The sequence below is a fragment of the Zonotrichia albicollis genome, chromosome 3 (genome assembly GCF_047830755.1).
Source record: "Zonotrichia albicollis isolate bZonAlb1 chromosome 3, bZonAlb1.hap1, whole genome shotgun sequence".
NCBI classification, from domain to species: domain Eukaryota; kingdom Metazoa; phylum Chordata; class Aves; order Passeriformes; family Passerellidae; genus Zonotrichia; species Zonotrichia albicollis.
The window spans coordinates 38574116-38590077 of record NC_133821.1 but is presented as its reverse complement, the minus strand read 5'-3'; the positions used below and the strand labels follow the sequence as shown (position 1 = coordinate 38590077).

General features: G+C 40.5%; 1 long non-coding RNA gene across 1 annotated transcript in view; it reads right to left on the bottom strand.

Moving 5' to 3' along the window:
* Positions 1-449: 449 nt before the first annotated feature.
* Positions 450-15962, bottom strand: part of LOC113458751 (uncharacterized) — a 96555-nt gene continuing 81042 nt past the window's right edge. Inside the window, exons 6-7 of the long non-coding RNA XR_012579476.1 lie at positions 15113-15251; positions 450-14993 (exon numbers count right to left, since the gene is read on the bottom strand). This is a non-coding gene — a long non-coding RNA (uncharacterized LOC113458751). The remainder of the gene's footprint in view (positions 14994-15112; positions 15252-15962) is intronic.

Below are 15962 nucleotides of genomic sequence, written 5' to 3'. Positions count from 1 at the left end.
AATATTTATTTACTGCTATTATTGTATGCGGCAAAAGACATACACCACAGAAGCTTCATATTGGAAATCATAAATGCTGGTAGTATGAACATTATTTGCCAGCTATTTTAAATTTGTTTTAAGGGTCCAGAAGTATAAATAGAAAAATTATTTACTGAAAGGGGAAAAGAAAATTGGTACCTTTGATATGCGTGAAGAACAAAATAAAATTTCTGCTTTCCTATAAAGAACAGTTCAAGAAAAATTACCCAAGCTGAAACCTGCATTGTCATGTCTTTACTCAGCCTCCTAAAACAAATACACATGCGTAATTAGTACAATTAAAGATAAGTGTTTTAAGAGCTGTCTAGGGAGCTTTCTCAGTTATTAAGCAGAAAAGTGCAAAATTGCTGAGAGTGATGGTGAATCAGACTTCTTTTTTTTTCAAATATAACTGATTTGTGTGCTAGTTGTAGCTCAGATAATACCCCTAAATGTGCTGGCACAGGCTGTATATAAATACAGTATTTTCTCTTTCATATATATAAGATATAGAAAATAGGGCCTTTACAACAGTAGTACTCATCTATAAAGCGGTTCTAGTTTCCATAGAACAGTTCAATCTCCATTTCACAGGTAAATAACAAAACAGAAGGGGTACTGGTTTTGCTGAAGATCAATCACATCCCTGGCAGGAACAGAAGATCAGGAGAATGCTGTTGTGTGTGATCTTCACATCTTCATAGCCCATGACCTCAAGGGATAAAGATTAGCATTCCCCATTGGAGAGAACACATCTAGCCTTGCATTACTGTCTACTGTGTGCTCAGTTTAAAATGTTTGGATTATCTGCTTTTACCTCACGAAATATTGCAGAATCTAGCAACTAAAGAAGATACATAAACTTTTCCTTGAAGTACTCCTAAACTGACTGGGTTTTTTAGTAATAAGTCTAGAACAAAGTCTGTACAGAAAAGAGAAACATATTAACAACTTGACTACTGCTTGTCAGGCTTCTGATAATGACAGGACTGACACCCTAGAAGCCCTCCCATCAAGAGTTTTACCTGCACATTCACACAAGGTTTATGCCCTTTGGTTTTCTTCATTAATCACTTATGACCTCAAAATGTCTTAGATTCATTAGGGAATGGTTACAGACTCACAAATTCCAATTTTGTCTAAAGTATTTTTTAATCCTGCAATTCACAGGTGAAAGAAGAGTAATTCGGGGGCAATGTCATAATCGACAGAGCCACTAGATAGCGTGTGGGCACTGCACATCAGTTCCCTGCAGTATGGAACAGAGATCCAGCAACCTGCATTTCCCTAAAGCAATTCCCTAAACCACCACTCTGACTAGAGGCACAGCTTACTGCTCTATCTTACACCACCACATTGACTGCATGATGCCTGCATTTTTATTGGTTTATAAATTTTATTGGGTTTTAACTTTAATTGTCATAAAAGTTGACTACAGATGGGACTGGTTACTGGTAATTAATTTTCATTATTTACGGAATCCAAATTAACTTGAAGTGATGGTAAAGGAACTCTCATTGTAATTTTATCAGTAAAAATATTTGTGTAATAGGAAGGCTTTCTAATATAAACATCAAGCTTGGTGTGACTTCTTGACCATCTCTAGTTTACCAGTGAGAGGAGCCATGATGTGTCTACAGTGGTCTTAACCAATGTTAAAGAATAGTGCAGGGTTTTAGTAGCACCTGAAGTTTTACTGCTTTTGCATTAGTCATAAGAGCTTTTGTCACAGTTGTGACAAGGCAGAGGTCCAGTATGGTCTGATCAGCCATTTCTGCTTAAGGTGAAGTTTATTGGCTTTTTTCCTCCTCTCCCCCATTACATGTAAGTTTCATTGTCCGTCCATTGCAACATGAAATCACCACATAATTGTCTAAGCTTTTTTTAAACTAGGTAGGGCAAGCATCCTTGCATACCTTAGCCTGGAATATTTATTATCACAAGGAATTTGTGTTCTAAACACTTCATTAGCACAGGTCCTCTGACCACATTGAGATTCATTACAAGGGAAGTTATTAATACCTTACAGAAAGTTTCTCTGAAGTTACCTTTTTCTGCTCATTCTGTCTTATAAATTCTGAAGAGCAGCCTAAATCTTAAGGCCTAATACACACTGTAATTGTCATAATCTTCCTCAGCTTCACTGCAGCTTTGCACGTAGGTAGAGGGCAGTGTAACATACAGCTCCAAGTCTGCTGCCACATAGGACATTTTACAACAAATCAGCACTGCAGCGAACCTAGCGTCACCTTCTGCCATCTCATCCAAGTGACCCACAGCACTGGAGTTCAAGAAGGCTGACGCCAATCAACTCAGAGAATGGGAAGGGAAGATCTAATACGAAGCAAATCTAAAGGAAAAAAACAGATTATGGACAGCTTCAATTCATTCAAGAAATGCTAGTAATAAGCCAAGTGCAACTATGGCATTTTAGAGGAAAGTAAGGAAATAGAGCAGAAATCAGCTAATTCACAACCTTTTAATAGACCTCAGTTGTAAGAGAGATATCTGTAAATAGACACTAGTACAGCTGGTTGAGAACCCAGCACAACACTCCATTCATGGGGAGGTGTAGAGGGGGTATAAACAGTTAGTAAAGATAGACTAGATACAACTAGCAAAACTTACCAAAAGTAAAATAAATTTTACAGATAAGAAGAGAAAAACAAAGAGAAATTTGGACCAGTACTCTATGACAGGTAAGTGCAGAGGATGTTAAGGAAGTGGTAAGAGATTAATTCCATTTTTTTCTCCCTTTTTCATCAATCTTACTTAAAAGATCAAAAGCAATTAGAGAGTGCAGTTAATTAGGGGGCAAAATTTCAGCCTAAAATATGCAAAACTTGCCTTAGAGAATAGCATATCACATTACATGTCTTCCAGTTCCCTAAGCAATTTCACTTTAGGAGTCTTAAATGGAAGTTGAAGTACCTAGCTGGTGATGTCACACAGCTTGAATTTATTTTATATAATTTTTTGCAAGGCCTTTAGTGATATATCCTATAATATCCTCATGGACACGCTAGTGAATGGTGTTCTAAATGAAACTGCTGTGGGAAGGGGCAGGAGGTCAAGTCTAGTTGGATAATTGTATCCACAGAGTAATTCCATCCTAACATCAAAATGTGCATGTTTTGTAAGGAATTCTGTGGGCCTTGGTCCTGTATAAGGTTTTATGTTTTCAATGAAGGCATAGAAGATTGAATATGAAGTATGAATATGAACCCTGCAGATGGAACAAGGAAGGACTGCAGATGTTAGAGATACTAAAAAAATCAGAATCTGAAATGTTCTTGATATGACTTAGATCATCTAAAATGGATGGAATACAATAGTGCAAAATGCTTACACAGAAATACTCATCTGTTCTTGCAAAACTGTCTAAGTTCACAAGAGAAAATACCAGGGATTACGTTGGAACAAGCTGAGCATGGAGGGCAAAGCCTTCACATCAGAATGTTTAAAGGGTCTTAAAGACTACTGAAAGAGCACATGTGGGCTGATTCCCACAGGAAAAGATTCACCTGGACGACCACAACCTGTTTAGTGCGCTGTACTTCAAGTAAGAGATGAAAGAGTCAGCAGGGGAGATCAGCAAAAATTGTCAGGGGTCCAGAAAACATGAGGAAAGACTGCAAGAAATGTGGCTTTTTTTTCTCTGAAGTAACAAGACAGAAGGTTAATATTCTTCAACTAAAAAGCTGTTGCAAAGAATAAGGAACTAACATGTTCCTGATGGAAAGATCAGGAAGAATAAACCATGAAGAAGCATAAACCAAACAGCTTAGGAGACTTAGATTAGACATTGGACAAAACTTCTGTATCAACAATAAGATACTGCAGCTTGGGGTGACATGATTGCAACTTGGTTGTGGGATAGAAAGGTGTAGTTAGTAATTTTTCCAGATTTTCTCCAGTGAAAGCCTATCTCTGAGTGAGTCAATGACTCAATATCTGTGTGGACTTGATTTGGGAGGAGAAATCCCTTAAGTTGGGATCCACAGCTAAGAGCTGAACACAGGACCCGAACAGAGGGAGCCTGTGCTCAGCTCCAGGTCTCAGAGAAATCTTCCCCAAGATCACCCAGACTGTCCTACTCTCTCTCTGCTGTAAGGCCTTCCTCTTCTCTTTATCATCTCTGCAGACTATCATGGAGCCAGCCATACTCCAGTTTTCTACTAATCCATCTGGATACCAGTTTTGCATCTCTTCTTACCATCATAACCCATTTTCCTTCTTGAAAAGTTTCTCCTGTAAACTTACTCAGCACTTCTGCCTTCCAGTCAGGCCACTTTTCTTTCAGTCCCAGAAGACAATGGCCAGTGAGACAATCCTGCTGCAGTCAGTTCCTGTGCTGCATGGCAGAGCAGCCTGCAAGCAGCAGCTCCTTGCTCAGTTCTGTCAGGGTACAATCACTGGCACTGGCTTCGAGGTGCAAAACCCTTCCCAGTTTCTACTGAGCACATTCAAAATGTGACTGTCAAGAGCCAGAAGTGAACACTTTGACTACAAAGAATGCTTTATTTGGGATTCAAGTCCTAGCTCCAGAGCACAGAGAGAAAAACCAGAAACCCCCAAACAAAACAGTAAAGACTGTTAAGTCTTTAAAATGACAAAGTAAATTCCTAGACCTATTTTCAACAAATAGTCAACTATTTTTGTTGACACTGAGAATATAGTGTAAGAACATCCATACTGAGTCAAAATCAAGGTCCATCTAGCCCTAGAGCTTGCTTCAAATAGTGGTCAATGATAGATGCTGATGGAATAATAAATAGAGAAAGAATGATGTCATACTTCTCCAAAATACATATAAGGCTCCAGCAATTTGTAGATTTGGAACTTAGCTTCAACAACAGTGAAACCAACGGATGTCCAGAGCTCAGAACGATCAAGGTTTAAATGTCAAAGTCTGGGAACATTATTTAGCAAAGCCAAGGTCTCAGGGAACATGTTCCACGTCCCATTGTCAATGGTACATCCTGGGCAGACCTTACTGTTCACATTGCTCTGCTCTAACTTCCAGTGCGAGCCAAGGGAATCATCCAGGGAGAGCACATCAGTGCAGTGCTATAGCAGAGCTGTACTATTTGCAGATGTCACATTCTTCCTAAGGTGAGGGATGCTAAAAATAGTCTAATGAATGTTTGCCTATGGTTTTGGTCATACTTCAAGAACCGTATTTAAAAATTTCCCAATTATGAGAAAGTTCTAAGCTCATATTTTGCAATTAATTCTCTTGAAGAATAGAATATTATGCCTCAGAACTTACTTTGTCATAAAACCACAAATAAGTCCAAAAACACTTATGCTAAAAAATAGTATTGGCTTAAAGCCTCATCATGTGTGGCTTGCAGCCATATTGGCACACATAATTGTAGGTATGAATTTTTTTGACCCAGTAAAAACCACAAAGATGAGTAGACCGAACTTTGAATTCTGCTCCCTTTCAAAAAGGCCTCCAGGGACTGTAAAACCATGCTGTCAGTTTCAGCCTGGATTGCAGTGGGAATCAGGAAACATACACCTGAGGATTTTAGACCACAGTACTTGCAGACAGGAGCAGCCTCAGATAAGGAATGTGTCTGTTCATGATAGATGCAGAGTTGTTTATAAACCTTATATTGCTACCATGAATTTATAAGCATATTGGTACTGACTAGTTGAATTAAGATCTCCAAAGAGTGCATAACACATGGAGGCAGGGACCACTTTCAGTAACCAAATAATTCTGTCACCAGACAGCCTAAAACTATTCAAAGGCACCATTTTTAGCCAAGACCAACAGATCTGAAACATCTTTTGAATCTCTAGGCACATGAATTTTCAGGATGTTACAAGCCAAAAAGTCTTTAGGAAAATCTCCAAGCAGATGAACTCATTTTTTTTTAGCCATCATCTCTTTTAAACACCTTGACCAGTTTCCTTCAACTCTTCCAAAAAATCTGTCCCATAATAAGATTATTCCTGTGAAGCTGTAGGTGGATAGGGCTAATTTTGGCAAAGAGAGGAATAGAAATAGAGTCAAGTTTATAATGGAAACCTAAAGACATTTGCAGCATGCTGAATACTGTTCAGTGGGATCTATATAATACATGATCTTTCCATTGCAGCAAAAATATAAAGTGCTTTTATTGTCAGTAAGGGAAAAGACCACTTCCTCCATATGAAGTACTACCTAAGAGACAAAAAGACCTGTCAGGTCATGAAAGTATTTTTGCTTCCGCCCATTAAAATGTTTATAGGATCCAGATTAATTTTCTAAAATCTTGGCTTGAGGATCTGTGCAGTGCATTACACCATGCTGGCAGTGCAGAATGATGACAATTTCTGACTGCAGATGTGCCACTACCACAGACCTTATTTAAACTGCAGCATGGCATTGCCACACCAAACTAAAGCATTAAATTAGCCAAGGTACTGCCATTACACATCACAGCATGCTGCAAAACTACTCTGAAAGCAGAGCTCAGTCAATGGCCAGCTGCTGTTGGCAGGCCACCCTGAACAGTCTTCCTGGAATAATGGACCCAAGCTATCTAGTTTGATGGGAGTTCAGGTTTGTCAGAGCTCTAAATCATATGATGGTCCAGTAGTGCAGGTAGTTAAATGAAAATATTCTGCGTGGTTATAAAGTCTTCCTCTAGATAGTTCCAAGGCAATAGCTTCTGCAATTCAAATTGCCCAGCTTGGGAAAACATAGCCCACACAGTTTTTACAGAGATCTGGGAATTTTCTGGTTTGTGTAATGTTTAAGAGAAAACTCCCCTTGGGGACTTTACATTGTCCTTTTCAGATTTCTGTGACAGATTCTGTGACAGGCTGTTTCTAGGTCCTTGTAAAGCTCACTTAATAAAACTCTCTGTGGGGAATGGGAAAGGGTTATATAGGCTGAAGGCCAGACAGCACATTTCCACCCAGTGTGCAATTGAGCTGTCATGTGCAGATATTACAGAAATTATATTACACACAATTCTCAAAGATATTTTAGGTCCTCTAACCCCATCCTACCCCTGACCCCCATCCATACCACTTATTTCTGGGGACCAACTGTCCTCCCAACACAGCCACCTCACTAGGGACTGTTCAGCCTGAAAACTCTTCCTGTTGACCTTCACTGTTTGGAAATGCAGAGGAAAATGTACCAACATTGATTCAGTGGGCCAAGTAAAAGTCATTCTAAAAACTGCTGAGCTAAGTCATGTCTAGTAACTTGCAACTTCAGCCTGGTACTCAGAGTAGCATGGAGATTTGAAAATCTGTTCTTAATCCTATATGACAGGGATTGCTGGTCTGAAATACAACAACTGAACAGCGTTAAAAACAAAAAGGTTGAGCAGAGGGGAGCTATAAAGCCAGCACACATACACAAACCCGAGATGTGCTCAGTCTTAAACCATTAGATGCGCTCCCTGGTAGCATAACCTCCTGTCAAAAACGTGGGTGCAATATGGAACTAAGTATGTCAGTGGACAAAGTACAGCCTCAAAAGACATTGCAAAAGGTTAAAAGAGTCAACAATATCTAGCAAGTTGACAGCCTTTGACACGGAACTTCTTGCATTCACGCTGTTTAGCAGCAGCTCCAACTTCAGCCTGAACACAAACCACTGGGGAGCATATAACTCCAGATGTTTTTCCTTCTCCCTCAAGAGAGGAGAAATGTACAGTTACTCCCTAAAAATTTGTGTTCAAGTGACTTTTCAGTGATACATGAGCTTGGCAATGCCTTGACTATTCATCTAGGCCTTCCACACACAAACCTTCAGTTTCTGGTGACATATGGCATGGGAAAATCCAGCTCAAGCAGCTGAAGTCTGGCAAAATTATAAACAATCAGAAACAAGGTCTTCTAATGGAGGCTGTTAGACAGCATTAGCTATTGGGCCACTGTCATCTTCACAGCCAGAGAGTGATTTAATCAGTCAGTTATGTGAGCACTAGGAGTGATGAATAGGTCTTTGTATTCATTCACATCAAGTACGTACCCAGACTGGCATACAATGTGAGGGTTCTTTTGTCTGATAGTCGACTGGATCTCTAAAGAGCTGGGAATTTGCACAAAACAGCAAAGCAGTGCCACAAAAGATATCACCCATGCTCAGAAAGAGGGATTCCCAAGGTGGCTGACTAGTGCCCTTCCTCCATGACTTACCTTGTCCATCATTACCTACACAACTTAAAAGTCACATGTCAAAAAAGTAGTCCAGTTTTTCACCTCAGTTTTAGCCATCCCAGGTGGCGACATTTAAAGTCAGGGGGGCATAGGGGTACAAGTGCAGCTTGTCCTAAACTGCCAGCAGCTGGTAAGACAGCAGCCACAGGGCTCCTCTGCAGAGCCAAGCCACTTAGCCCCTGCCAGCAGCCCAGAGTGTTTGGGTGACCACATTCAGAGGCACTCAGCTCTGCTCTCAGCATGAGCAGCAGAGCAGGAGCCCGGGGCTGCCCAAGCCAAGCTGCTTCTTTACAGAATGACTTCTTCTGTAGGTGAGAGCATTTCCTGACACCTTTCTTTTGCGGCAGCAGCACAAAAGGACAGGAACTGGGCTAACAACTCATATCATGTTTTTACCGGGTATAAATGAGAGCAGAATGTGCTCTATCACAAGCCTTTATAAATAAAGCTGGTCACAGCTCTGCCAATTGGAGATGGCAGTTCACTTTGCCCCAGCAGCTGCTTGGGCTGGTAACTGACTGCAACAGGACCACAGAGGGACAAGAGAGAGGTGTGCCATCTGATCAAGGTCATTTATTGGCTTGGCTTTATAATTCTTGGGAAGCCAGTGGCAGCTAGTCTTAAGCCAAACTCCTTCTGCATTGCCATAAAATAAAAAATGTTAACGCATACAAATTCCAATAAAATTAAATCATTATTAAGCTTCCAAAGATATTTCCATATTCCAGCTAAAAACTCTCTGAAAAGTCTCAGTTTGATACTGATTATTACATACTACCTCACAACCCTTTACAACCCCTCCTCCCAGGACAGGTACAGCTTCTGAACTTCCCTCTGTTGTAACCGGAGTGAAAATCTGGAACCTATCACTGGCCACACTTCAACACATCCCATTACATTTTGGCATCACCCACAAAGATTATTTCTACTATTCAGATGAATATGGCGTATTTATTTTTCTCTTATCCTTGTGATCAGTTATTTCTTATGACCTTATCCCAGTGTGGACAAGGTGCTCAGACTTTGTTAGTTCAGTCACATCATAAACAAGATGAATTATGCCTTCCCTGCCTTCCCTCTCTTTTCCCTTTCTGAGCTGTCCTTAAACATACTTTTAAGGGTGACCTGGTCCTGGGAGGAGACACAGCAGAGAAGAGTGGGTGTGGGTGACTAGAGAGAGATGGTGGCATAGGATTTGGAAGAGATGTGCTGGCAGATTGATATATTATGACCACAACATAAAGGCTTGACACCTACTGTGCTGTGGGGTGACCTGGTCTAGCAGAGAGCATGGTGCTACCAGTAGCCACAACTAGAGAAAGTAGGGGAATCTTTCCCTCTTCTATTTCCCTATAGGTCTGACCTAGGTTTCTGGAGAGCACCTTTCCTTAATCGTCAGTTAGCAGCTGGACCTCAAGCCCCATCAATCTCCATGTGGGATTATCATGAAAGACTTGAATGGCATTGTCCATCACTACCAGAAAGCAAACCATACCCCCAGGCACAGGACTGCCAGGGCTGGCTCCTCACTTTTATCTGGCCACTGAAAAAGAGACTGTTGAAGTGCTGGCAAGCCATGGACTATGAGTAGGCACTGAAATCCATCCCTATGCCATGAAACTGTAGGAATTAAGTGCTTAGAGCTAAGTGTGTATTTAAGTGCTCCACTGAAAGGCATTAACCTTGAACTGAGACAGTTTTCAGAGAATGTGAGATAAGGGGAAGATAAAACATTCCTACAGCCATTACTTCTGCAGGCACATGAAGGGTCTACTGTCCAATGAGAACATAGCCAGCTGCACTTGGAACCACCAGGCCAGAGATAAAGTTAAACCAGGACACTACACAGGGGTAGCATCTGCCATTTAAGCAAAGCAAAGAAAGACAATACAGTCCCATACCTGTAAAGATGCAAGTCACCCCAGGCAGTTAATAGGTTCACTGAACAACCATCAACCCAGATAACTAGAGAGAAGGTACCAACTTCTCAGAGTGTTGTGGGCTCTCTCCTTTTGATAGATGAGTCCCAGAAGTCATGCATAATTTTCAGAAGGTGACATAAGCTGACAGTTGTAGGAAGCCTAGAGTTAACCACACAGAAAATCAACAGTCTGAAAACAAGAAACATGTCAAACTGCAACACAGATTCTTTCTTTAAAAATAAAATAAGGGAGTGAAACATGAAAGCTTTGGCTTAGAAGTAATATTCTAGCCATCAAGAAAATAGGAATAAAGGAGTAAAGTTTTGTGATTCCTGAGTGATTTGACATAAAATATGCTGAAATTTAACTCCTGATATGGATTTGCCTGTCATTCCTTGCTTTACAAGCTGCCTCACTTCACCCCCAGCTTCTCTTCTTCCCTGTAGACACCAAACTAGAGGGGGAAGGGACATTGCAGGACAGGCAGGCAACCTTAGAGTCACAATATATAATACTTCTGTGTGCTTTATCCCACATTTCATACACATACCTTGACTCTCAATAAGTATACTTACTCACATGTGTACTTATGCAAGTGACAGAGAAGACTTAGATGGTCATGGAATCCTGTGAGCAAAGGACATGCTGTTGAACAGAAAACATGTGGGAAAACTCCTGTAACCCATGGCCATTGCCAGGGCACCCTATGGGCTATGGTGGCAGGATGGGATGTGGGTCTGGCTCTGCGGGGCCCTGGCCAGGCAGGGCTGTGGGCAGCTGGAGCCAGGCCCTGCTGCAGCACCACTGAGGTTGGTGGGCTCAGGGAGCTGACAGGGGCAGCAGGTCCTTGGGCACCTTGAGCAGGGGGCTGGCTGGGACATTAGAACCCCTTCGTGCCTCTGAAGCACTGGCAGCCACAGATAAATGCCAAAGATATCCCAAGGCCTATGTAAGGACACATGAGTTAGAGGCAGGTTGTGCAGATACAGCTACCTCCAGCTGTTTTGGGTCAAATTTAATAATGCCAGCAAAGGGAAGACATAAAACTCCATTATTCTGATTTACATGGCAGAGCAGCTCCAAGCACCTCCATTCCTATCAATGGTGAAGGATGGGTTTTTCATGGCCAAGAATACCAACAGAAGGACCAACCTGAGGCAAGTGTGGTCACCCTCCTCTGCCCACTCAGGGGCTGCCCATGACAGCACTTCACAAAGGTGTAGAGGAGGAGGAGGCTGGAAAAGCAAGGCTATTGCTGCCTTCTCACACCTTATTTGCATTGAGGAGGACCTAAACAGACACCCAGGTTTATTCAGGTGGAATACTTTGTTTGAGGCCTTCAAAGTTTTTTAAATTTTTGAGAATGAAAAACTTGTCAGCAAGTGACAGTTTGGGCTGCTGGACTTAAGTGGTTTTTAATTTTCTCCTTTTGGTGATTTGTGCCAACTGTTACTTCATGCATATGGAATATACAACTTCCAGCCTTTTCTCACTGGTGTGAAGTAAGAGTTTGGCACGTGCTGAAAACAACAAGCAGAAATTAACTTGCTCTCTCTCACCTTTAATGTCAATACACACCAGTAATTATTTGGAGAATTAAACATGTAGTTGTCTTGCTGTCACCTTAATTCTCCCCATTAAAAGGGGATTATATAACAAATTAGCCTGATTTATTCTATCTTCTATGGACTTAACCACTGGTTCACTCTTCTTTATTAAATTAGCAAAGAAGCTTTTGGCTTTCAGACATGTTAGGAAATCCTTCCCAAACTGAGACCACCAGTGCTAGGACTTGCTGAAGTACTTAAACTGCTCTGGAACCACCTTCTTGGAATGTACAGAGCCTGAACTCCAGATGACCCACCACACAGTGAAAACACACGGGTAGACACTTGTAATCTGATCTTCTGACATTTGCCCTCCAGTTTAGAAAAACCAATCCTCCACTTCACAGGGGTCACAGAATCTTCAGTCTCTTTCCTGTGCTCATTTAAATATAACCCAGGGTTCAGATTTGAGGTATGTGACAATGGAGTCTGCTAATTCTTTCTCTGGAGAATGGCTTAGCAGGAAGCAGCAGTTGCAAAGCAGAGCTAGATGTCTCTCCACCAGTTGTGCAAGAGCATCCACATGGCCTGCAGTGACAGAGATGTCTGCTGGCCAGAAGGGTGAGTTGCAAAGACACAGCATGTGTTATTCCTTCTCAGCTGACTGTATGTTGGAGAACTAGGGCTTCTTTCATACAGAATTACACAGTATGAAGTCTGCTGATTGCCAGTCATCTGAAGGCCTGATGCAATGCCCACTGGACCCAAAGGCTGTTTTTCTTCTGCTTTATAGGCTTTGGATTATCGCCTTACTAAAAACACTGAACCTTTGAGTATTTCAAGCTGTAGGGTCAAACCCCCTCACTTTCTGCATTCTTTGCTCTTAGCTGTAACAGCCCATGTCACCACCACAATGACAGCATTGATGGCAAACAGATCTGTGAATCAATACAGAAACAATCATGTACTCCTGGTTTTTCCCTCAACTTTCTCCAGCCTCTCCCTTCAGGATATAAACCCAGCTACTCCAGATCAGCCATTCTCATAGGAATTGTAGCTTATTGATTTTAGGCATTAATTTTCAGGTTTCTTATTAAGAATAAAAAAAAGATTCTTATCTATTTTAAAGAAAAAAATCCTGATGTAAACATAAAAAAAATTATTCTGATTTTTCCAAGACTAGACAGTAAATCTGATCTCCTGTACCACCTTCTCATTAGTTTGAGCTGCATGCCTTTGAAGCCTCAATAATCATCAAAGTAATTAGGTCACCCAAATCTGAGACTGAAATCTGAGATCAAAACTGTACTTCTTAAGGAATGATGGCTTACAAGCAGATAGGCTAGATAAATAAAATTTTAAAATCCCAACCCTCAAGTGACAAAACACATGGGTAACAATAGTGATTCCTGCTGCCTCCGGAGATCTTCACACCAAGAAATTAAAGAATTTGCAGTAATTGTCCTCCTAATCATGCTATTACACGCAGTGTGAAAATAGTGTATTTCAAAATCTCTCCCATCAAAACTTAAAGCTTCTATGCACTGAGTGGACATATAAAAAATTAGTCTTTGAGAAATGGATGAAGAAACTATGTAGAAAGGATTTCTACACATACCAAAGTAATGACTCAGTATTTTGATAATGAAATTTTTTTCCTCATTTATTAATACGTTTTTAGGATTTTACCATGCTGACTTAAACATCTTCAATTCTGCAGTCTGGTTTAATGTGATTTGTATGTAACATATCCCACTGGTGACATGAACTACATGCTTCCTCTTTCCAATACACACAGCTTCAGCTCCAAGTGCAGCAGCTTGTGCTTTTCCATACAGTGTTTTTGCTTTGGTCCCCTGTGTCAGGCAGTACTGTGACAGCTAAATGTAATATTGTTAATATTACACTAAAAACATCTCCTGCTCTATAGAATGTGCTAGTCCTGTAGAAGTGAAACTCTGCTGGAATATTGATCACTCAGTAGGAGGCCAAACAGTCAGACATTGGCAGTTTCTGCAGAATATTTGCAAGCTTTGCTTTTAGTCCAGCAGCATGGACAGAGTGAAATTGCATTGGCAAGCACACAAACTTGTAAAAAAATTTCAATCCCCCTCGCAGTGCAGTTCCATGGGATTCAAAATACCAGAAACAACTTCTGACCTCTCTGAGCAACGATCACCCCCAAACATGTTGTTCTGCAAACTGGAAAACTATACAAAGAAAACTAAACTAAAGAAAACTGGTATTAAAAGAAAGGGAAAAAAAGCCACCAAAAAAACAACCAAAACCAACAAAACCAAAACAGACAAACAAACAAACCAAACCATGCATTCATTATCCACTTAAATATTATTTCTGTAATATTTTGCTTTTAAAAAAGAAGAGAGGAGCTGGAAATTAAAAAACAAAAAGCATCCTAAAGGGTTGAGGTACATGCTGTTCAGTGAGGGATGTACTCACAGAGGTTTCATGCAAGTTCCTCACATTATCCCTATTGGCAGCAAGCAGAACTTGTGTTGCAGGGCTTCTGGGCTTGGGTCTGTGGGATGACTACAGAACACCAGAGCAATGTCCATAACAAGAACAGAGAAACAGCCCTAGAGTACATAGAAATGAAACTAAAGAGAATTACAAGCAGATTTTAAGAGCAAGACATCAAAAAGAAGACAGGGATGCTGAAAAAATGGAAATAGAAAAACACTTCAAAATTATAAAATCCTAAAAGACTCATTCAGAATTGTCTCCTCCAAAGCCAAATATTCCTACTGCCTCACTTAATTGACAATGACATTTCCATGGGGCCTGGAATCTGATCTGGCACATAGAATTTACAGAAGCTTATAAAATTTATTTACTGTAACAGCACACCAACAATGATATACTATGGATTTTAGATGAGTATTTTATATTTCCACAGAAGTCAATAAAGTTGTGCCAGCAGAAAACTTGGCTTTACATTCACATAAAATATTTTATCTCAAAGAACAATAGAAACTCTAATCAAATTGAATTACTTCATATTGTTACAAACTGCAATTAATCTGCTCAGACTGAAAAGCCATATGAATTTTTGACTGAAAGGCATGCCATTAAGCTTCTCAGATGTTTACATGTAATGCAACATGACAGGAATTTGTATGGAGATGAGAGAAAATGAGCTATTTGACATTAACTGTTTGGAATCCTGTCAGAGGCTGTTTGCAGTCTGCAGTGGATTGGCAGGGCTGATCACGTGCATAAGTGCAGGATTTGTGGGAGGATTTCTCAGACTGAGTTGTTCTCTGAGGAACATTTGGTGAAAACTCACTGTGTCTTTGGGTATCCAAGCCTAGGGTGGAAGTGAACATTAACATCACCATTTTCTAGCAAGAGTAAATAATAAATCTACAAAAAGGAAATATTTGATTTATATTAAGTAGGACAGGTAAAAAGTAATTTAATTTGTACCTCATATGTGAAGCATGGGAGTTACCTTCCCCAGTCCCTTTCCCATGGAATTTGAGACAAATGATGGAGACCTGAAGAATGTCTGGGCAAAAATGAGCAGCTGGGCACCACAGGGACTGAATCCTGATCTCAGGAGGTGCTGTGCAGAAAGATGAAGATTTGCATTAGGCAAGCACAGAAGAGTATCTGCCAGCTCACTTGTACAGTGACTAGTTGGTGCTAGCTGGGATGCAGAGGCAAGGTGAGTGTAGGCTCTGGTCTCTGTGCTGAGGCCAAGGCTGAAGACAATTATCTTATTTACTAAAGTTCTTTCTGTTGTGCAAGTTTTTTTAGCACCTTAACCTAGCTAGTTAGTTAGAAAGCAAGGGGAGACAGAAGTCTCTCTCCAAAAAGAATTACATTGAAAACAGAAATCTGGAAAGTTCAGAGAACAAGAAGCAATTAAAAGGAGCCAAGTATTTATTTATCTGTTTGTTTAAACTTCATGCTTGGCAACATTCAGACAGCCTTCTGAACTGGGGCAGAATTAGAAGCTTGAATGTCTGAGACATATTTTGGGTCAAAAATGAATGATGGTCTTGTTTGCTAATTTAGGACACTTCAAATAAATAGCATCAGGGAACAGAGGGCAGGTAATCAGCATTTGCTGTCACTTTACAATGTTTTGAACTGGGTACCTGAAATATTGAGAACCCCATAATCATCAGGCATTTTCAAAATCTTCATTTAAATCTTTGTCTGTCACAGAAGAATAATTTCCTTCAAAGATGAACTGTCCCATCCTCCATGGAAAGTGCATTTGAGGAAAATTCATTAGACTAATCAAGAAGGCAGTTGGAAAACCTGACTT